Genomic DNA, 24,146 nt, shown 5'->3' with positions numbered 1-24,146 from the left:
TCCATTGATCTCATACCCTTGGTACTTAAGATATGTACTCGAAGGCCCCTTGGCTAAGGCATCCAGTTGATTACCCAACTTTATTCCAAGCAAGCGACGTTGCAACAAGTTGACAAATTCCTCCTTATGTTTTTTATCCAGCCAAGCCTGTGACCTGCTTAGATATAGAGTTTGCAGCGATTGTCTGTGCTCATCAATGTATGGCATCACACCCTCGTCTTGCTAGAGAATAGCGAACTATGCCTGTCTAAAAGAAACAGGGTCATCTATTGTAACAGATTTCTCCCTGATCATTCCTTTGCCATGTAGTCTTCCCTCACGACGAGATTCTAGAACTCCGACCCTTTTGATGTCCGGATAATATGTGTAGAACTCAATGTCCTCCTCTGTTGACCATCCTTCAACCATGCCCCCTTCTGGCCTGAATCTGTTCCTAACATACCTCCTAAAAACTTTCATCAATCTTTTAAAAGGAAACATCTAATGCAGGTACATTGGGCCAATGGCTCCAATTTGGTCAACAAGATGAATGAGCAGATACAATGAGATATCAAAGTAAGTTGGCGGGAAATGCATCTCAAGCCTAACGAGAGTTTTGGCTATGTCCCGCTATAGCTGCTCTAGCGTGGACACATCAATGACCTTTTTTGAGAACACGTTGAAGAACGAGCAAAGCTTTATGATTGGGGCGTAGACCTTTGGGAGGAGGATACCACACAGGGCAACAGGGAGCAGCTGAGGTCATAATGACATGACAGTCATGGGCCTTCATAGGGCCATAGTTGAACTTGAGTTCTCTCATGTTCACTAGCCTCTTTGGGTTTGCACAGTAGCCTAGTCAGGACTTTGAGTTCATTGAAGAAAGAAATAAGCGCACGCTTTTCTTCCTTCTTCAATGTCCATGACTGCAACTAGAAGTTCGAACTGGCCATTCTATAGCTCCACGGGATGTAGCTCCTTCCTAATTCCCAAGTGTTGCATGTCCAGGCATGTGGCTAGTGAATCCTTCGATGTCCCCCCGGTGTCCATCAAGGTGTTAAGAGTGTTAGCGCACACGTTTTTAGTGATGTGCATGGGATCAAGACAGTGGCGTATACTCAGAATTGGCCAGTAAGGTAGTTTCTAGAAAACCAATTTTTTCTTCCAAACGCTCCCATCAGGCACTGCTACTGCATTGTCCCCCTTCCCAAGGACAACCTCTAGTTTGTTGAGTTCTCAAAGTATCGCAGGCCCGTCTCGATATTTTGGAGCTAAGCGTTTCTCAATAGCACTGTTGAAATCTTTTCTATTCCTGCAGTAAGGGTGATCCTTAGGTAGGAACCTATGATGTCCCATATAAACTATCTTTGAGTTATTTGGTAGATTTACCGCATCGGTGTCGTCCAAGCACTCGACACATCCAGTATAGCCTTTTGTCTTCTCTCCGGACAATGAACCTCGACCTGGTAGGTCAGTGATTGTAGCGATAAGTACTCCCTTGATCATGACATGTTCCTTTTTGTACTCATCCCAAACAACCAACACACCCTTTTCAAACATCTCCACTAGTTCATCGATCACTGGTTCCAGAAAGACATCGATGTCATTCCCAGGCTGTCTTGGCCCTTGGATCAGTAGTGGCATCTGGATGTATGACCGCTTCATATAGACCCAAGGTGGAAGGTTGTATATATAGAGCATCACTGGCCAGGTGCTATGATTGCTTCTAACCTGGTCGAAAGGATTCATCCCATCTATGCTCAAAGCAAACCAAAGGTGCCTTACCTCTCCACCGATGCCCTTATAGAACATAGTATTGACAGTCCTCCAGTCATGCCTATCGTCGGGGTGCCTCATCATTGTATCTTTCTTACGCTCTTTGCCATGCCAGCGTAATAGCTTGGCTGACTTTGCACATGCAAACAGCCTATGCACCCGAGGAGCTATGGGGAAATACCAAATGACCTTTATGGGACCTCCTCTGGTCTTGGTACCCTCATCTGATGGCCCTTCCTTGTACCATGGAGCTTCACACTTAGGGCACTTGTCTAAGTCTTTATATTTTTCTCCACGATACAATATGCAATCATTGGAACACGTGTGGATTTTTTCAACCTCGAGTCTGATGGGGCAGATCATTTGCTTGGCCAAGTATGTCTTTTCTGTCAACTCATTTTTTTCTGGGAGCATTTTCCTTATTATACCTAACAACTGATCGAAGCCTTTATCACTCAATCCATTTATCGATTTGAACTCTAACAGCATGATGTTGGCTTCCAGTTTGCTCATTGGATAATTCCTATACAATGGTGTTTTGCCATCATGTCTCATTTTCTCTAGCTTTCTCAGCTATCTTTCACTAAGACATCCAGGTCTCTACATTACTTCATAGCTGAGAAATGCCATCGTTATCCTCGGTATCATCAGCTAGCGTGTTCCTAAACACATTATTAACTGTGGCCATAGGTTCCGTGTTGACACCGGATTTCTCATCAGCATCTTGGATGGCTACGTCAGGCATGTCCACATCATCATTGTTTTCCTACAGAACATTCACACCAACCTCACCATGCATAGTCCATATCATATAGTTTGGCATGAACCCCCTGGTAATCAAGTGCGATCGTATAAACTCAATTTGACAAAAGTTCCTATGATTCTTGCAATCTTTGCATGGGCAGAAGATAGGGTTCCCATTCCTAGCATGGGCTTTGGCATCGGTGATAAACTGGCTAATGCCATGCATGTACTGCTTGTTCATTCAGGACAGATGCATCCACTCTCGATCCATCTCTGCACACAAAAAAAATATTGAGATAGTAATTACAAAGAATTAATAAGAAATCGAGCTTCATGAACAACAATTGTAGCTCGAAAGTACTATTTTTGGAAAACATTATTGTACACTAATTATTGAAAAATTGAAATTGGTAGCCCCGGCCCTGTAAATTAAAAATCGCAGTAAAAAACAATTATTGCACAATATTGAAGAACAACTATTCTACTCTACTTCTAAGAACTAATTATAGCATCACATACTAACAATGATGATCTTGACCACCATGGAATAATTAGCTAGGAATTTAAATGTGTTCATAGACACCAACCTTTTGGATGATGGATTCACCACAGTTTGAGCCTTGCACAAATGTCCAATTGGAAAAGTGCTCTCTAGAATGGAGAAAGAACTAGAATGAGTAACAAGCAATGTAGCCATCAAAATGAAACTAATTAAGCAACAAAATCAAAGAAGTAGATGTTTGTTACTAACCTTAAAGCAAAAAGATCAAGCCATTCTTCAAAATCCAAGCACTAGCTTCATGGTGAAGAGCAGCCGCAACAATGAAGGGAAGGGTCCAAACGCATGCCTCTATTCTTGGGATGAAAGAGAGGAGGAAGGAGAGGACGGTTGTAGCCTTTTTGTGTTGTAGGCTTATCATCGTCGGTTCTTGGCTAGAACCAACAATGATAGAGCACAATCATTGTTGACTCTTGGCTTAAACCAGTAGCGATGAGTGGCCGCCAAAACACTGCCGGTTCAAGCCACAAACCGACAGTGATGTGGTCCTTCACTACCGGTTTTAGCTCAGCCCCAATTATTTTTTTATTTTCAAGCTCATAACTGGCAGTGAAGGTACATCACTGTCGGTTCTCACAAATCCAGCAGTGATGATGCCGGCAAGTGATGTCCAAATCTGGCGTAGTGATCCCCGTCCGCATACCGCTATAGCTGCTGCTACCCGTGTTGATGCCCATGCAATTTCCCATCCTACTAGACTTCAGCATGGACCTAGTGGCTCCCTGCTACCCTAATGCTGGTGTGGGGATGCAGGTGATGATGCCGCCTATGGCAGGTATCGGTGTTGCTGGTGGGCTCCAAATCAACGGTGCCATGTTCGGCAATCCGATAGCCACGCCACCGTAGATGAACATCTACCACCAGATGGGCATGGGGGCTGCAGCTAGCCAGATGGACATGGGGGTTGCAGCTGGCCAGATGGGCATGGGGCAGCAGCTAGCTAAATGGGCGTGGGAGCTAGCAGTTGCCCAGATGGACATGGGAGCAGCTAGCGCTAGCGGCTTTGATGTTGCTACATTAGGAGAGTTGGCCGTCCTTGATGGTGTCACAAAAGGACAAGCATGTTAATGCCGCTAAGATCTTGTCGATGATGTCCAGTGACTGGCCTAGGGTCCGCAACCACCACCATAGAGATGGATGGCATATGGAAGTACAAATACTGAAGAAGTGAACATGGGGGGTGGAGGCAAAGACATGACTTCGCATAAATATGCATGTTATATCTATATCTGCATTGCATTTGCATGGTTTGTATATTTCCATAATAACTAGTTGGTAAGCTATGTGTGTATGCATGTACTAGTGTATGCATCATACCATTGCATGTGTGGTATATGTGTGTCATTTGGTCTTACTAATCTAGTGCATTATGGTAACCATACCTGGATATATGACATCTACTTGGTCATGCTGATGGTTGTATTGTAAGAAGCAGATTGGAGTTCGGTACAATATTATCACGAACCTATATATTATAGACATGTCAATTATAGTATGTTGTTTAATTATATGAACTTGATTGCTAAATTAAATGTTAAACTGTATGCATTTATATTGTGCTCTTTTTGTTAAGGCTACTTACCGAATGTGCATGTGATAGTTGTCACGCCTACACACCTCTACGGCTATCGCATAGGAACAAAAAAAATCGTGTGGCGCTGGACCAACATTATATTTGTTTCCTATCAATAACAGGTTGCAACACAATTTTCTCGCTCTCCCCCAATAACCCCCACCTCTTATCCGTGCACTCCAGATCTAAACCATGGTGCCTCATGAGGTAGGTTGTCCTCCTCCATATTTAAGCATGGAGATACTAGGGTGTCGTGGTTATGGACTGCATATAAATTTAACTTTAGGAAGCTCAGTTCACCAGTAGTTGAAGAGGCGGTGTGAGGGGGTGACATTTGAAGTAGTTTGTATTGGTGTCGAAAGAGGCTAGCAATGGTTTGCCTCTAGAGCTGTGCAGGATCGGGTCTAGTGGATAGCGGTGAGTGGCCTCCTTGGTTAGTGGATTGGAGGGCGGTCTAAAGGTCCTATGGGTGGGCAGTGGCAGAGGTCGCTGGTAACAAGGAATGTCAAAAAATTTAATATTATTTCTTTGTTATAGATACATCCTTATAGGAAAGGCCAATTGTTGGGGGATGAGCCATTTCATTTGTTTGCCCTCCTTTGTTTCTCTTTTGTTTCCACTTGAAGGGATGTTGCAGCTAGTGCCCATGAAGCCGTAGGCACCGACAACGATCCTAACCACTAGAATCGCCACCCAGGCAATCCATAAGGTGCCTTCCATCACCCTCCCTTTCCTCCGTGCAATTCTTAATAGCATAATATAACACGTATCAGAGAAGGTATTGTGCTAATGGAAATTGGCGCAAATGGGAATGTCGTCAACACAAAGGCATTTTGATGCTGTGAAATTGCACATGAAGATGAGATATTTTAGAGTCATTTAAAAGGTATTTGATTGAATATCTACAACTAAAATATCTATAGGTGACATAATTTTCTATCTTTTTAGAACTATCATATAATGTTTTTACCTCTTCTAAAACACAATGCCCTATGTGACCATGTCCATAATTGAAGAATTCACCACAATATTGATAAAAATAAAGGGGTCACAAGAAATCATGCCTCTTTAATTCTGTTATCCAAACTCTTGAACTTAGAGAAATTCCCACCAATGATGGTAAGTACACATGGAATAATAATCAAACTTATCCTATACTCTTGAAAAGTTGGATAGAGTTCTAATAACTAGGGAATGGGAGGATCTGTTTCCTTTGGCAAGAGCTATCAAGATTGTTAGGCAGATATGTGATCACAACCCTATTATTATAGACAGTGCATCAACAAAAGCATCTAGAATTCAGATTTGAGCTATTATGGCTTAAGGATCCTAAATTCTTTAAACATGTAAGATTAATTTAGGATAAGTGTGTTTGTTAGAGCTAAGACAACTCTTGATGGAATCCAATCCAAGCTTAAGGCTTTCAATTTTTTTTCAAATGCTGGGTTTTAATAATTTGGGTAATAATAAAAGGAAAAAGGAAGGAATATCAATCTAAACTAGAGCTTCCAGAACACTTGAAAGAAATTGTTGATCTAGTTCAGTAATAGCTTACTAGAAAGGCAGATTCAATCAGAGGTTTTTAAGTTGTTGGATTATGAAGAACTCTATTATCTCATAAGATCACAAGAAACCTAACTTCTCAAAGGTGATATGAATTCTGAATTCTTTCATGAAGTTGACAATGTAGAAAAAGAAAGAACTATATCCTATTTTTCTATGATGATGAAAATAAAATTGAGGGAGAAGAGAACATCATTGCTCATGCCACTGAATACTATAAAAACTTACTTGGGCCAGCACTTGGAAACATAATTTCAATTAAATAATTATTTTGGGAGACAAATGAGGTGGTAAATTCTTAGGACAATGAGGATTTATATAAATATTTCACTAAAGTGGAAGTAAAAGATGCTCTGTTAGAAATGAAAACCAACAAAGCTTCAAGACCTAATGCTATTCCTAGAGTTTTATCAGTCTCGTTGGGATATAGTTAAAGGTAAATGTTAGTAGAATTAACTATGGGATCATTACCCAGCTTCCTAAAACAAAATATGCTTGTAAGCTTCAGCAATTCAGACCTATATGTTTGTTGAATTGCTTAAGTTGGTTACAAAAACTATTGACACTTCAAATAGAGAAGGTAGATAATAGGCTTTTTCATATAACTCAGTTTACTTTTATGAAAAACAAAAATATCATGAATGAAATCCTTGTTTTACAAGAAACTAAGATAAGTAACTCTCATGGGCTCATTTTTAAGCTAGACTTTGAAAAAACATATGATAAGGGCATTTGGGCCTTTCTTTTAGAGGTCCCTTAGGATGAGGGTATTCTCCAATAGATGGTGTTCTTGGATAGAACATGTGGTAAAGCATGACACTATTTATGTAAAAATAAACAATGAGATGTGGGCCCTGTTGACGGTAGTTAACGTTCATCATAAACCATCAATATAACTTATATAAATGCATAAAAAGGATCGCCAACATAGGTCTAGGGGTTTAAACTAATAAATTCCATAAGTTTTGGTGAATTTGTGTTTCCAAGAGGATTTACTCAGAAAACCGTCAAGGATGGCCTATTTGTCAAAGCAAATCATGTTTATCCACAGCAAAACCAACGTGGGAAGACTCTAGAAGACTCCAAAAGGCAAACCATCAAAGCGGAAGACAAGTGGCTACCATGTGGGGCCGGCTGGCCCCACCTATAGGCCGCTCGGCACCTGGGGCCCACTGTCAGCCTCCACATCATAATGTCAGTTCTCCACCGCCTCCTAGGATGCATCTACGCCGTCCTTTAAGTCAGTTTGATCCAAGGGCTCATGATGGACACTCTAGCCTATATATACCAGCCCCTACCCCCCTCCCTAGAGCATCCCTAAAACACTAATTCATATCTCTCCTTCAGAGATCAAGATACACCAGGAGGATTAGGTCTAGACTCTCCAATGTAGTAGATTAGTAGCTCGGGAGTGAGGGTCGAGTTGAGCTCATGCTCAAGTTTCGAATCTAGTCTTGGAGGCTCAGCAAAGTCTTGTATCTTCACTTCGACATCTTGTAAGACTTAATATCAATTCATCATATTCCTATCTACATGGCTATGCTTACTTTTAATATGTATCTTGCTTAGTTGAGGTTATCATTACTTTTGTGTGTGAGTTCATAGAGCGCTTAGCCTACTAGTTTACCATGGTTGGGTTATGTAGCTGAGCCGCGTGTAAGCATGGTGCTTATACGATGCTCTGCTTGTGAGTACACCCTGTTCTCTGGTTGTATGGTAGCAGCGGGAGGTGACAGCCCCGTCTATCCTTTGTAGTCCATACTGAATTGAGCAGGTTCTTAAATCATAGGACCATAGTCGCGTCAGTAGAGTTATCTATTGTGGGTGCTCTACCATCTAAGCTGTGTCCCAAAGTGCATAAGAGTAGAGTTAGTCTTAGCTATAGTTGGGTATATATATACTTTGACCATGTAATAAAAATATCATAGGAATCTACCTCACCTTTTGTTCTCCTGAGTTGACTAGTTTACACTATCTTAGTGATCTATCCCCTGAGTGTCATTATCCTTAATTTCTATCATTACCTTTACCCATTGCTCTAGCTATGATGGTATGTTGACTGATAGATACTCATTTGATATTCAATAATCTTTACTCCATTGTTTCCCTATGGTAAAATATAAATAACACTACCTAGAATACTCCTAGTAAAATGGTACAATGGTATTCTGTGCGCTTGCGGAATCCTTCATATTCTATTTGCACTTATAAATACCAACAACATTTTTGGCACCATTGCTGGGGAAACAATTGACATAAAGATTTAGATCATTAACATACCACTAGCTTTAGTAGGATTACCCCTATTCTATTGAATTGTGGAATAAGATAGGACAATAGACACCATTTTGACCTTCCGGCAAGCTTCCACAAGAAAAGAAGAAACATTGAAGAACCCCAGTAAGCCTAAACATTCAAAGATCCATCAACACTGGAACCCAGCCATCTCATAGGTTTGTATATATATATATATATTATTCTAACCAGGTGTAGATTGGAGAAAAAAGGTCAACGTCACAAGAATTGAAATCATATCTCAAGTGACCAAAACAGACATTGCACTACTCATAAGTTCCATCATGTGAGTCATGGTAAGTATGATCAAGAAAGGTGAGATAGTCATGCTCATGGACTTTAAATTTAATGAGTAGTTATCCTTTAACTTATGGCATTCCATTGCATGTTTACTTTGAATAATTCATGCATCCACTCTGTTTAGTTTGAATTTTCTCATATCAAATCCATAGCATATTTAGTTCTTTGCATATATCCATGCCACTTGCATCAATTATCTAAAAATAAATAAATAAAAATATCCCTCACCATGATCATGCTCTTTCATCCCTATTTGAATAAATCTCTATAGAACTTTCATGCTACCTTTGCCTGTCATAGTAAGTTTTGGTTTGGAAGTACTACACATACTTCCATAGCATTTAAATTAAGCATGGTGCTTAGGTTAAATAGCCTTCCTTAATCAAATTAGACATGGAGTCTAGTTTGGTTATTGAACTAAAAATTGCTTGAGTAGACACTGGAAATTTTGTTGGACTAACTCCAGCAGGAAACTCTCAAATCCAATCTAGGTAAGTCAAGAGATGAATTCACATTAGAAATGAATCAAGGCATGCGATGAACTCCAACAAGTTTGCATAAAAGAAGGCCCAGTTCATTCTTCATGGAAGGAAGAACTGTGAGTATCAAGGTTTATCCATTATCTCTTATTGCAAGTTATCTTTGCCTTGAACCATGCTATAATGTAGAAAACACATAAAACTTGCTATAGAACATGATCTATGCTAAGGTAATTCTAAAAACCATCCTTTCATTAGCATAGATGAAAATCATACAGATTATGGATAACAACCCATATTTCAAACTTGTTGTATTCCCTTGGGTATGTGTCCATTAACATTTTGCAAGAAATAATGAATATAAGCTGTGCTTATCCATGGTTTGGTATGAACATGCAAACCCAAACTAAACCACCACTTCAGCTATGGAACAAAGAAAAAAAGATGAGTGCCATAAAAAGCACTCACTCAGAAGAAGTGGACAAACAAATTGACAGGCTATGAGCAACATCAAAGTCAACCTAGCATTGAGCCTTCCCAAGACTCAAGCTAGGGTTCTAATGAGAAGCAAGAAGCAACCCACCTTGTATTAGCCAAGAATACGCCTGCTTCCATCATCTTTGAAAACACCATCTCGCACGTCATCAACAAGGCCAAGACAATGAGATGCCACTACATCATGGCATACATTCTCATGCCAACAGACATCATCAATCAATGGTTCACTGCCGACTATGTCTTGTAAGGCCGTGAATGACCATGGTCACACAAAAAACAACCCTAAGTCATTGGAGATGAAGCTTTCATGGAAACACCAATGAAGTTCCTTCCTTGATCATCAAGATGGTTGGTGTATCACTAACAAACAAAGAAGAAGAACTCTCTACCACACTATTAGAGGACAAAGACAACCAAGGAGGAACTTGAGTTTACATCTCCAATGGACCCCAACTCATCAACCAAGAATCAACAAAAATCAAGAAAGGTTGATGGAAGAAGAGCATGAAATTGTCCATATCCTCATCTCCAGGATTGAGGCTTAATACAAGGAAAGGTTCTACTTAACGGATTATGAGCTCTCACCAATAGGTAAATTAGATAAGCCTCCTTCAGGTATGCTTGTCCCTAATCATTTCAATAAAAAAAGGAAAACATAAGGTATATCCAACCAAGCATTATGCAACATTGAATCACATTCATAGGAGAATTTTATCATCTAAACTTGATTATGCATTTCTGTTTACACCAAAATTTGGAAGGAGAGTCATGGGGACCTAGAAGCTCCCAAGATCGTATCATCAAGGGATCAGTTGTGGGCGGATCAGAAACAGCTGATTCAGATGCAAAATCTAGGAATCGGCTTTCTTCGGACAGCGCCAGCAGATAACGACAGAGGTACGCTCGACGCCAGGAAGAAAATGTGTTGGACTCTACAAAAAGGGAAAGATTAGAGTCCAAGATATCTTAAATTAGGAATGTTTTCATTTTATGCTGAAGTTTGTAACAAATCATGCTCGAGTAGGATTCATATTTAGAGTCTGGGTATAAATACCAAACCCTGGCTATTGTAAGCGACAGCCAATCAATAAAATACAAGTCAATTACTTTTTTCGGCTTCGGCCACCCCTTAGGAGTAGGAGTAGAGTATATCTCGGTGAGTTCTTTAGCAAGTACGGCTGCATTGATCCGATCGACCTCCACTGCTTGTTGTAAGTACCGTCATGGTTTATACGTCTGTTTGTATGGCTGCATCGATCTGGTTGACCCCCACAGCGGCTCTGGTATAAGCTTTATCGACTCTTGCCTAATTCAAGTATGCCCTGTGTGATTCTGCCTCACACCCCACTGCTTGAATTAGATTAAGGTCAAGTTATCGGCTCTACCTTTGTATGGCAGTCTTTGGTAGATTCATTAAGTTACCGATATTGCTTATTACTTTCATTGTTTATCTAATTACAGTAATATCACTTTGACCTATTGAGATTGATCTGGATCAGCCTTATATCTTGTTTAACTCATCATTTGCTAATCTAGAACTAATCTAATCTGCATCTTAAGCGATGAGTTATGTTTTTATCGGCTGTTTTGCGTTAAAATTAATCGTGCATAGTGTGTGGTTAAGGCATGTTCGATCTTGAGTAGATCTATCGGTTAGTGAAAACCGTTTCATGGCCTGTCATCACGGCCTGTGGGATTCTACCTCTCACCCCACTATTGGCACCATGGAGTGGGGATCATTGGTTGATGGACCTGTTCCTGAGAAGACACGACCTTAACTGTGCGCTATGCCTGAATCAGCTGTTTAGCCAATATCGAATGCTTTCATGAATAGTTCATATCATGAGATCGTTGAAGTAGGGATAAGTTGAAAGATGTGTTAGTCCTATGATCTTGTTATTGTATTACGGCCTGTATGATTCTGCCTCATGCCCCACTGATATTAGTAATGAGTTAGGGTCGTTGAGTCTATTGTTGTTTCTACGGCCTGCATGATTCTGCCTCATGCCCCACTGGTCATGGTAATAGATGAGATCTAACATGTTTATTAGATTTATCTTTATTAAATGATTAAGTGATGTTGAATTGTTTCTTTATATAAGAAGGAGTTTGGTTACTCGTAATCGTTGGCTCAGTATGAACCGATTATCGTTGTTATCTTATTGCCATTGATTAATATTCATTTAAATGATGTTTATCCTAAATGATAACCGATTCTCTTCACATGATCCCATGAGCTCTAACTGACTTATTCTCGTGAATATACTAGAATAGGCTATTTAGCCGATTTCCTCTCATATCGGCTCTCACAACCATACAACAGGTTGGTTCCAAGGCTGATGTGGTTAAGCACATGTTATCAATGCCAATACTAATGGGATAATGGGAAAGTGGATTCTTGCGTTATCAGAATTCAACTTGAAGTATGAATCGGCTAAAGTAGTCAAAGGACAGGTAATGGCTGATTTTATCACTCAGCATCACAAGCCAAACATTAGTTATGCAGAGCCGATGCCCTAGACACTGTTCTTTGATGGATCATCATGCAAGCAGGGTGGTGGCATTGGTATTATTATCATTTGACCTCGGGGGGCAGGCTTTGAGTTTGCTTTCCCAACTGAACCAATGGCTACTAACAATCAAGCGAAGTATGAGGCTATTCTCAAAGGACTTCAACTTCTCCATGAAAAAGGCCAAAGCAATTGAGCTATTTGGAGATTCACAGTTAATTATTAATCAGTTGATCGGCCTGTATGAGTGCAAAGAAGAGACTTTGAAAGAATATTATGATGGCTGCCAAAAGTTAATCAAGGGGTTTCTTCACGTCTCTTTCCAACATATCCTGAAAGCGCAAAACCAAAAAGCTAACCGTCTGGCTCAAAGTGCATTAGGGCATCGAGTATTTCTAGAAATATTGAGTAGTGAAGCCTCAATTGATGATTGGAGAGTTGAAATAGCCAATTACCTTAGGGATCCATCTCATAAAGTTACTAGGAAGCTAAGGTATAAGTCGACTAAATATGTTTTGTTGGATGAGCAGTTATATTATAAAACAGTCGACGGAGTGTTGCTCAAATGCTTAAACTAAGAAGAAGCTAAGGTATTGATGGGAGAAGTGCATGAAGGGATATGTGGAGCCCATCAATTGGCTTATAAGATGAAATGAATTATCCATAGAACCGGATATTTTTGGCCAACGATGCTGGAAGATTGTTTTGAATATTACAAGGGGTGCTAGGATTGTCAACGCTTTGGCAATGTCCAGAGATTGCCTGCATCGACCATGAATCCAATAGTTAAGCCATGGCCATTTCGAGGTTGGGGAGTTGATCTGATCGGCCAGATTTTTCTGCCTTCGAGCAAAGGGCATAAATTTATATTGGTAGCAATAGATTACTTCACCAAATGGGTTGAGACAATTCCTTTGAAGATGGTGACCTCAAAGGACATGATCAATTTTGTTAGGGAACACATTGTATGTCGTTTTGGGATCCTTCAAACTATAACTACCGATCAAGGGACAATGTTCACATTAGAAGAATTCGAGGACTTTGCTGCCAGTATGGGTATCAAACTACTAAATTCCTCTCCTTACTATGCTTAGGCTAATGGCCAGGCAGAGGCATCTAACCAAATTATGATCAAGTTGATCAAGAAAAAGATTGAGGAACAGCCAAGGAAGTGGCATTTGACGCTAAGTGAGGCGTTGTGCGCATATAGGATGGCCGGCCATGGGTCAATTAAAGCATCACCCTACAAACTTGTGTATGGCCATAATGCAGTTCTTCCTTGGGAAGTTCGAATGGGATCAAGGCGCGTCACACTGCAGAATGATTTGTCGATAGAAGTATACAAGAATCTCATGATAGACAACCTAGAGGACTTGAGTTGCCTTCGAATGTGCACTCTCGAAAAGATCGAAGCCAATAAGTTGAGGGTTGCAAAATATTACAATAAAAAAGTTAAGGTCAAGCAATTCTCTAAAGAAGACTTGGTCTGGAAAGTGAAATTGCCGATCGGGTCAAAGGATAATAAATTCAGCAAATGGTCGCCAAACTAGGAAGGACCTTATTGAATCAAACGTTGTGTGCCTGGTAATGCTTACATTTTGGAAACACTGAAAGGAAAAGAAGAATTTGGCCGAGCAATCAATGGGAAATATTTGAAGAAATATTATCCTAGCATTTGGATCAATACTTAACGAGAGATTTGATTCGGTCGATGACTTTTAATAGCTGATGTCGGAAAGGTATCGCCTCCAGCACAAAAATGGACCCAAGAGAACAAAAGGCGGTACAATGCGTATCGCCTATAGGCAGATAAAAGCGAAACTTGGCTGAATTGTTGAGTTTGCTCTCACCAGGGTCGGATAGCCATTTTTATAGCTGGCTTGGAAGGATGAATCCAAATGCCCATGAAGCAATAATGCTCTAAGAAAAAGTTTTCAAGCATGGGCTCATGGGTTGATATGGACGATGACAAATAGTAGGCCCTAGATCAAGATTCCTTACCCGTGACTACGGGCCTCTCGGGAACACAGACATGGTAATTTTGGGACAAAATTTCTTTTGTCCCAAAATTAGGGGGCATGTGTTTACACCAAAATTTGGAAGGAGAGTCACAGGGACCCAGAAGCTCCTAGGATCGCATCATCAAGGGATCAGTTGCGGGCAGATCAGAAATAGCTGATTCAAATGCAAAATCTAGGAATCGACTTTCTTCAGACAGCGCTAGCAGATAATGACAGAGGCTACGCTCGACGCTAGGAAGAAAACATGTTGGACTCTACAAAAAGGGAAAGATTAGAGTCCAAGTTATCTTAAATTAGGAATGTTTTCATTTTATGCCAAAGTTTATAACAAATCATGCTCAAGTAGGATTCATATTTAGGCTCTGGGTATAAATACCAAACCCCGGCTATTGTAAGGGACAACCAATCAATCAAATAAAAGTCAATTACTTTTTTGGCTTCAACCACCCCTTAGGAGTAGGAGTAGAGTAGATCTCGGTGAGTTCTTCGACAAGTACGGCTGCATCGATCCGATCGACCTCCACTGCTTGTTGTAAGTACCATCATGGTTTGTACCTCTATTCATATGGCTGCGTCGATCCGGTCAACCCCCACTGTGGCTCTGGTATAAGCTAGTTATTGACTCTTACCTAATTCAAGTATGACCTGTGTGATTCTGCCTCACACCCCACTGCTTGAATTAGATCAAGGTCAAGTTATCGGCTCTACCTTAGTATGGCAGTCTTTGGTAGATTCATTAAGTTACCGATATTGCTTATTGCTTTCATTGTTTATCTAATTACAGCAATATCACTCTGCCTGATTGAGATTGATCTGGATCGGCCTTATATCTTGTTTAACTCATCGTTTGCTAATCTAGAATTGATCTAATCTGCATCTTAAGCGATGAGTTATGTTTTTATTGGCTGTTTTGCATCAATCTTAATCGTGCATAGCGTGCGGTTAAGGCATGTTCGATCTTGAGTAGATCTATCGGTTAGCGAGAACCATTTCATGGCCTGTCATCATGGCCTATGGGATTCTACCTCTCACCCCACTATTGGCACTGTGGAGTGGGGATCATTGGTTGTTAGACCCGTTCCTAAGAAGACACGACCTTAACTGTGCGCTATGCCTGAATCGGCTATTTAGCCAATATCGAATGCTTTCATGAATAGTTCACATCATGAGATCGTTGAAGTAGGGATAAGTTGAAAGATGTGTTAGCCCCATGATCTTGTTATTATATTACGGCCTGTATGATTCTACCTCATGCCCCACTGATATTAGTAATGAGTTAGGGTCGTCGAGTCTATTGTTGTTTCTATAGCCTGCATGATTCTGCCTCATGCCCCACTGGTCATGTTAATAGATGAGATCTAACATGTTCATTAGATTTATCTTTATTAAATAATTAAAGGATTACGTGGGATCGACCACCCTACGCTGAAGCTAGGCGGATCTGCTCCATCGAGCGGACCCTTTCGGCTTGCTGCGTGTGTCCTCGGCATGGGACGAAATTCTATGCCGACACATGTTTCTAGCACACCCTGGTGGGACACAACAATCATCATGGCAGGTTCATAACAATGACAACATCCTTATGGTACATTATGAAGACCTACCTGATGAACATAAGGATACCATCAACAAAGCTACTAGAAAATTTTAGAAGAAGTGTTTGTTGTCCTACACCAAAACACATGACAACACAATTATTTGGAAATTTCCACTACCAAGAGTTCTACTACACGGACAGACAGATACAGTCGAAGCTGAAGAATGGCGTTTCTTCATGGAAGCCATAGATAAGTCTGTTCATGATACTCTATCAAGCCACAATGAAGCTTTCATTGACGCGTTTCACAACGCCATGAAAGAGGCGATTATGGAATTCCAGTTGGTCAGGTTGGATCGACTTGTTATAATATTCCAGATCCTGTTGACCCAAGGAACTAATTCAAGTCAGTACCTAGTCATCAAGAAGCAGCACCAACTGGTAATGGTGGCAGTCCAGACACTTCAAGGTTCATCTGAACAAACTCCAAGTACTGCTACAAATTAGATACAATATAATCCTAGACCGTTAGTACAGCTTGTGCACCAGCCAGCGGGGCAAAGTCAAAACCAGATGATAAATTTTGGCATATCAGGCCACATACCGTCGTCGGCTTAGAAGATAGCACCATTCATTCAAAGGATCCATAGAGATATAGATCCTTATGTCTATAATCAGAGACTTCAAGCAGCAAGCCAGCAAAGGACCCAACAGATTGAGATTCCACAAGGCTATCACTATGGCATGGATTATAACACCCTCCACATGATACCAAATCCAGGACATCAAGGCACGTGGGATTTCAATCCACAGATGGGTCAGCAAGTACCGAGAAATCCAAATCCGCAAGCTGACGAGTTGCTGCTCAAGGTGACCGAGATGATGAAGAATCAGTTCGGTCTGAAGCCAAAATGAATGACTTTTTTGTACAAACACCAATATCTAGAATGGTATGATTTGGTCGCTCTTCCTACAAATTATAGGCTCCTAGAGTTTGCCAAGTTCACTAGTCAAGATGGTACAAGCACAATAGAACATGTCAGTCGGTATCTTACATAATTGGGCAAAGCATTAGTTGAGGATGCCCATCGAGTTCATTTCTTCTCCTTGTCCCTGTTAGGGCCTGCCTTCACTTGGTTCTCATCATTACCAGTCAACTCCATTGCCAATTGGGCCGACCTAGAGAAGAAGTTTCATACATATTTTTACACTAGGACTAGAGAGAAGAAAATAACCGATTTGACAACCATGAGACTGAGGACTACTGAATTGGGCACTGAATTTCTTCAAAGATTCTGAGAGAGTAAGAATCTATGTTTTTGTTGAGCTTGGCTGATGATCAACTAGCTGCTTTAGCTGTCCAAGGAATGTTGCCGATGTGGAAAGAGAAACTACTAGGACAGGAATTTGACAACTTAGGTTAATTGGCTCAACGAGTGGCAACACTTAATAGCCAATTCTAGAGCATACGCAGAGATACCCGATTCCAGAAGAGTACCTTAGTGGCCAAAGCTTACAATCCATATTCAGTCAATGATGGCTATGAAGATGAAGAAGAAGAGGTTGCTGCAGCTAAATGGAATTGGAGCAAGAAGACAGTGATGGTGCCAAATCCTTGGGGAAGAGGAGTTGAGGAGAGTTATGACTTTGATGTTACCAAATTGGACAAGCTCTTTGATTTCTTGCTTGAGAAGGGGCAGATCAAGTTGCCCAATGGTCATGTCATGTTGCCCCCTAATCAGTTGAAGAACAAGAGGTTTTGCAAATTCCATAATGCTACTTCTCATTCCACTAGTGAATGCAGAATCTTCAGGCAGCATATACAGAGAGCTATTCAGCAAGGGAGGCTCAAATTCGATACACCTCGGAAGATGAAAATCGATGATAATCCTTTCCTAGGAGATCAGAACATGGTTGATGCTAGGGCTATTCAAAAGAAAAACCAAGGTCCTAACATCGACCAAATCGAGAGAAGCTAGGACAGTCGATCCCAAAATACGAATATCGGCTGATGAGTACAGAGAGATTAGGAGACGTTGTTCGAAACAAAAGAGTTGATATGAGCAGAGGAAGACATTGAAGGTAGAGACATCAAAGCCGTGGGTCACATCTTGGATTCTATTGAATAAATGGCAGCGAAAGAAGGAAAAGGATTATCAATGTTGTTTAAAAGATCAAGTATACCAGCATTAATTAGAAGAAGAGAGGTATGAAAGGGAACAAGTTGAATTATATTGGAACTGTCCCTTCTTTAGGCATTGTTGGAATGAAGGTTTGAAGCTGCCTATTCTACTTTCCAGAAAGGGTTGAGCAATCAGAACCATTTCACCATCATTCATCTTCTAGTTTTTACTACGGTGCTAGACCATAGCCAAGTCGTACCATCTCACGAAAACGGTGATTCATGAACCAATATATCCTAGCTAGGTACCCTGAAACACATGCCTTGCTTGTACCCCAGGCACAAACAAGACCAACCCACTCCACTCCTATCGAGGGGCCTAGGTCCCCGTCCAGACTTGGACTTCAAGCCCCACACTTGAGACCCGATCTTAGCATGGTGCTTAGACCTCCACCTTTTCCTATCTCCAATCAGTTGGTCCAGAAAGAGCCGAAACCCATGATAAGAGCGCAATGAGCCTTCCTACTCCCATAAGCAAGTCTGTGCTTAGGATAATAAGTCTATGATCTTACTATCATCCACAGCAACGGATGGTCCTCAATCGACATGGATAGGGAAAAACAGTGTAACTAAGCTAAGCCTCGTGGCTGCGAGACACAACTTGTTACACCCACCAATAACCCATACCATATCCCTACCCGGTCTCCATTTTCTCTTTATCATTTTTATTATGAAAGTAATAGTAATCACCTATTATGAGTAACGGCAGGTTACTCACGCTATCGACAACCTAAGCATAGCAGCTACTCGAACCTACACTAGTAGGACTCTTAGGATGGATATATATATATATATATGCATGTGGTTTCCATAGAATTCCTGTAATGTAAATGCACATCACATATATTTACTGATGATTATAAAAAATAAGGGTTATGCACCGGGGCTTGCCTTAGGTAGGCACAGTGTTAGCTGAGTCAATCAGTGGTGGCTTTGGGACCTCCTCCTGCATGAGAATCTCCTCCTCATACTCCTTGATGATCTCCTCAAACTCAAGCTCACTGGTGGTCATGATCTCCGCCAACTTGTTCTCTATATGCATGTGATGATGATGATGCAACAATTCAGTATTTAGGCAACAACAACTCTTAAAATAAGAATACACATGTTAAGCTACTAAGCTAGCTCTAATGACTAAGATACTAAGCTAACTATCGTCTTCATCAAGCAAGATATTGAGTTCAACTAACAAGCACCTAGTTTCACAATTCAATAGTATGCCTTTATTTCTATTAAAGATTTAATGTATATTTAAACATAGAACATTTAACTACCCTAATGTTTAGTCCAGTCTAAGGCTACAAAAATTATAGTGAGCACATAATAATACAATGAAGTTACTATAAAGATTTTAGGATTAAAGCTATCACCAATTTACCACAAAAATTCCTACAATAATTACCTTAATAATATTAAGCTACTTTCAAATGATTTAATAGCCTTTAGTATCAACATAGATATGTATGAACTAACTACACTATCAGGTAGACAATGATTTTAGGAACCTAATAAAATTAGTATCCTAATTTTTGGACACCTATACAAATTTATATTAATTATACAAATCTAGCTTAGAAATTAAAATAGAAAGCTATTACCTATTTCTAAGAAAAAGAAAAAAAGAAACCAACCTCGTGGCCCACAAACGTGCAGACCACGTATGTTGGCCAAGCCCATCAACGCGAACCAAGAGGGAAACCTATATAGGCATATTCCTTTACTAATTCTTTCTCTCTCTGACCTCTTCACTTAATCCTCTGGTCTTCCTATAATTTCCCCCACACACCCCAGCTAAAACATGCACAACGGTGCAGTGAGCATTGGCATTAGGTGGCTACGCCGGCCACCAGAGGCTCACATAGGCCCATCGGTCGGGCTGACCTCCAACTATGGCCTAAACGCCTACGCTAAGGGGCAATGTGGGGGCGGCGGGACTCGCTGGAGCAAGCTGCTGTGATGCGCGGCCATCCACGATGGTGGCACGACTGTTTTTGTGAACCAGGGCAACTAAGGACCTAACCATCTAGCAAGCGAGCACCAAGGACTTACTACGGGCTCGATCGGTGTGGTGGTTGTAGCAGAGGAGGCCAAGGATGGGCTGGTCACGTGCGCGCAGTGAGCTCAGTGATAAGCTATGGTAGACATGGCCACGTCAGTGACACTAGGGAGGTGGTAGCAGTTCTGCTGGCACACGCATGGTGGAGAGGGACTCAAGGCAAGACTAGTGGAGCAGACGAATTAGCTATGGGGGGTTCAATGGGGAACTGCCATCGGGTTTTGACGCACACGGCCTTATTGGCCCGGCGGTGAGGAAACGCCAAAATTGAAGCTTGGTTGGGCTTGGTCCAAGGTGGGGTGGGGTCGGGTGGATAGGCAACTTGATGGCGAAGCCAGTGACGCGATGAATTGGCTTGAGATGATCTCTCCTTAATGGATTTAATGGCGTGGCCTAGATGACCATGGAAGCAGAGAGAGAGGTAGGTTGGTGGGGCTCAGCTCGACCTCGTCTTGATGGGATGCGGCCGACATGATCAGGGAGACTTGTGCATAGACACTATGGACCAAACGCATGTGTCCATGACCTAGGCATTGCCTGGGCGGCCGCAGTGCCATAAATGGCAAGACGACGGTGATCTTAGCCATGTGCACGTAGCAGTGACAGGCTTCGGGCCGGGCCAGCACCGACGCGGAGGTGTAGGAGGGTGCAAACGCAATGGCGAGGCAATGGCACTGGCAGTAGTTGTGCCACAGCGCGCACAGGCGCATTGTGACCACGCACACAGACCGAGCAGGTGATGTGCATGAATTTTAAAGCGTCAATAACAATCAGACTATGGAAGTTGAGACCAAACCACCTTTAGTATGCTAAAGCGGGCATATCAGACTACCAACATGAGCTAAAACAAGACATCACTGCCTAGCTAAATTGCACAGAATTAATTCAGCAATATAACTGTCGTCACCCCATTTTCAAACTTGAAAATCTTCTAAGTCTTGAGCTGGATTTAGTTTCAGGTTTCTTTTTTAGGCCATTAGAAATACTAGCTAGCAATGCTCTTTTTCTACAGCAAGAGTTGCATTGTCATCTATAAAGTTTGTACTTCAAACCTTATTTAGGTGTCACACACATGTTCTATAATACTTTTGCTTAATAAAAATTGGTTTTCAACCCTACTTGATATACATGAGCTATTGAATCAACTTTCATTTAACATTTTTATTAGTCATTTTAGGTTACAAGAAATTGATCTACATTCTTTATCACATGCTTTATCACATAAATATGATGCTCATGCCATGGTTTAGTGGTTTATTTAGGGTGTAACACCGAGGGTGTTACAATAGCACCACTTTCTTGATCTTATAGTCTTAATCAAATGAGCTAAAATGTTGCATATCTTACCCTTGGAAGATGATAGTTACAATCATGTAAAGTTTGATACATTTTGTAAAGATAGACAGTCCTTCCATAGGTTAAGCAACTCCACTCTTTTTTTGACAAAATGTATTCAAATGCCATATTAATACTCATCCTTCTGATCTTATCACCCATGTTATAAGAATAAATAATGAACATAACATTAACTCTATCATGATTCATTGTGCCTAAGGCTAGAGAAGAGTAAATAAAGTTTTGGTTCTATTGGTGTTTTTCCACCAATAGAGCTCATGCACTTGATCTCTACCTTGTCTTTATAAGCAGAACACACTTCGAGCAAAGTGTGGGGGAATCGATCCCCTAAATTCTATAAGTGAAAGTTCTAAACCGGCAATAATGATGCACACAAGAGGTCGCCAGTTTCTATTATTGATGGTTGGCTTCAAAACGCTAAATAAGGAGGAGGAACAAGTCAAGAAAGGATGAACCTATCAAACCTAAATCAAACTCAAAACCAAGATAGGTTTGGCAAAATAAAGTGGCACCACTAGTGGAAGCGCCACAACTAAAGGCACCACCTCAAGAATCCTCATCATCAAGAGCGAACCGAAGTACTCGATCAATGAACTTCCACAACTACTAAGGGCAAGATTATGAAGCAACCTCAAGTGGGCATCAGGGAGGATGCATGTCTTTCTCTAGCCAAAGGTAGGCATGGGACACAAGATGGCCAGCCTTCAGCAACAACAGTAACAGCAAAAACAAAATTGGAAGGCTCTGTTCCAGCACCTCCACATTCAGCCACCTCGTTGAGCAACCATGACAACAACCAGCTTGAGGGAGAAGGCATTCCCAGGGTATCCAGATAAGTATTTTTTTCCTTTTATTATTCTTAGTTTTCTTTATATATATTAGAATAAAAAGATGAATAACCTAAAAATAAAGTAAAAGTTATCTTTATAGAAATATATATAGTTATAATGTGTGACTAAAAAATAAAAACAAAATAAAAAGAGTGTGTCTAGTTTGTTTTAATTTGTTTTTAAGAGGTGAATAAAATAAAAAGATCTTTGAAGATACTCTATTAAAATGGAAATAATGAATAATTGATCTGTTGTAATTCCTTTGAAGTACCTAGTTTTTAGCCTTGAATTCTCCTAAGTTTTGGATAAAACTATTTTTATATAAGGATTTACTCTGAACTTGAAATTTGTGGGTAGCATATGATTGATCTAAGTCTAGGTAATTGACGGATATGATATGAGAAGGTATGAGGTGCTATTTATCTTGTTCCAAGTGACACTAAAGTTCTAGAGATTTATCTTTTGAAAAACACAAAAATGCTACATGATGAGTTTCTGTATGACAAAGCGTGAATTCCCACTAGAGCCATACATGTTATTTAGGCTAGAAAAACTTTCACATATATGCTACTTGCTTTTGCATTAAGTTTTGTCACGCTTTTTTGACCCTTGTGAGAGGTTGGTCATGCTCTTAAAATCAAGATCAGCGTACACACCATCCACATATGCACTACTCCCACACTAGGGGTAGGCGCAAAAACATGCATTCCATCTAGATCCACCCAAAAATGTTTTACTCCGACACTAGGAGTGAACACCAACAATATTCTTGATAGGTTTTTCATCCCTCAAATAAATGCTCCTAGTTCTTGCTATCTCTGAAAAGTTTTGTTGCAGAAAAGAGACAGGGGGCTATGCTAAAGTTATTCATGAAAAAAATGAAGGAAAAAAGAGTTGAAAAATGGACAAGTGTCCAAGATATTTAAAACAATGAGTACTTAGATGCCCACCTGAAAAGAAAAAAAGAAGAGAGAAATGAATAAGATAGCCCCTATTCTCTTGCAAAAATATTTCCAAGTTTCAAAAGAGAGATAAGTTTTCAAGGAGCATAGTAGAATTAGGTTAGCCACCACATATATCCACCTATATCCATACATGCACATCTTGATTTGATTGTATGACTCAACTCTCTATGGATCTGAGGTTTGACTTTACAATATATGCATTGCAAGTATGCTCAAGCTTTCTCCCTACCTATGAACTCCACATAAGCCTTAGTGGTAGGAAGAGAAAAGGCATACCATCTTTATTGCCTTGGTGAGGATCCACAAATACTACATATATTGAGAGACTTGAGAGTGTCATACAATGGAATCTCTGAGTTTTATTTTGAAAACTTATAAAAACTCTAAAACAATGGTGGAACAAAGACCTTAAGACATAGTGCTTGACTTGATTGTTCTATCCTTCAATTGCTCAAGACCCAAGTAAAGGCTAAGAAGCCCCATGGTTGAAGGTAATATGGGTAAGTTTGAAAGTCAGATCAGTTTATTCTAATCCGGAGGAGAATTTTTGAACACATGTGTACTTTTGAGGAGTGAAAGCATTGTAGCAACTCCTGATCCATTGCTGAGTTTGGCTTTGCTCAGGGACTAGTAAAGGTTAAGTGTGAGTGAGCTTGTTGATGGTAGTTAACGTTCATCATAAACAATCAATATAACTTATATAAATGCATACAAATAATCACCAACATAGGTCTAGGGGTTTAAACTAATAAATTCCACAAGTTTTGGTGAATCTGTGTTTACAGGAGGATTTACTTAGAAAACTATCAAGGAGGGCCTATTCGTCAAAGCAAATCATGTTTATCCATAGTGAAACCGATATGGGAAGACTCTACAATACTCCAGAAGGCAAACCACCTAAGCAGAGGGTAGGTGGCTACCAT

The sequence above is a fragment of the Miscanthus floridulus genome, chromosome 6 (genome assembly GCF_019320115.1).
Source record: "Miscanthus floridulus cultivar M001 chromosome 6, ASM1932011v1, whole genome shotgun sequence".
Taxonomy (NCBI): Eukaryota; Viridiplantae; Streptophyta; class Magnoliopsida; order Poales; family Poaceae; genus Miscanthus; species Miscanthus floridulus.
This window is presented reverse-complemented; position numbering follows the sequence as displayed.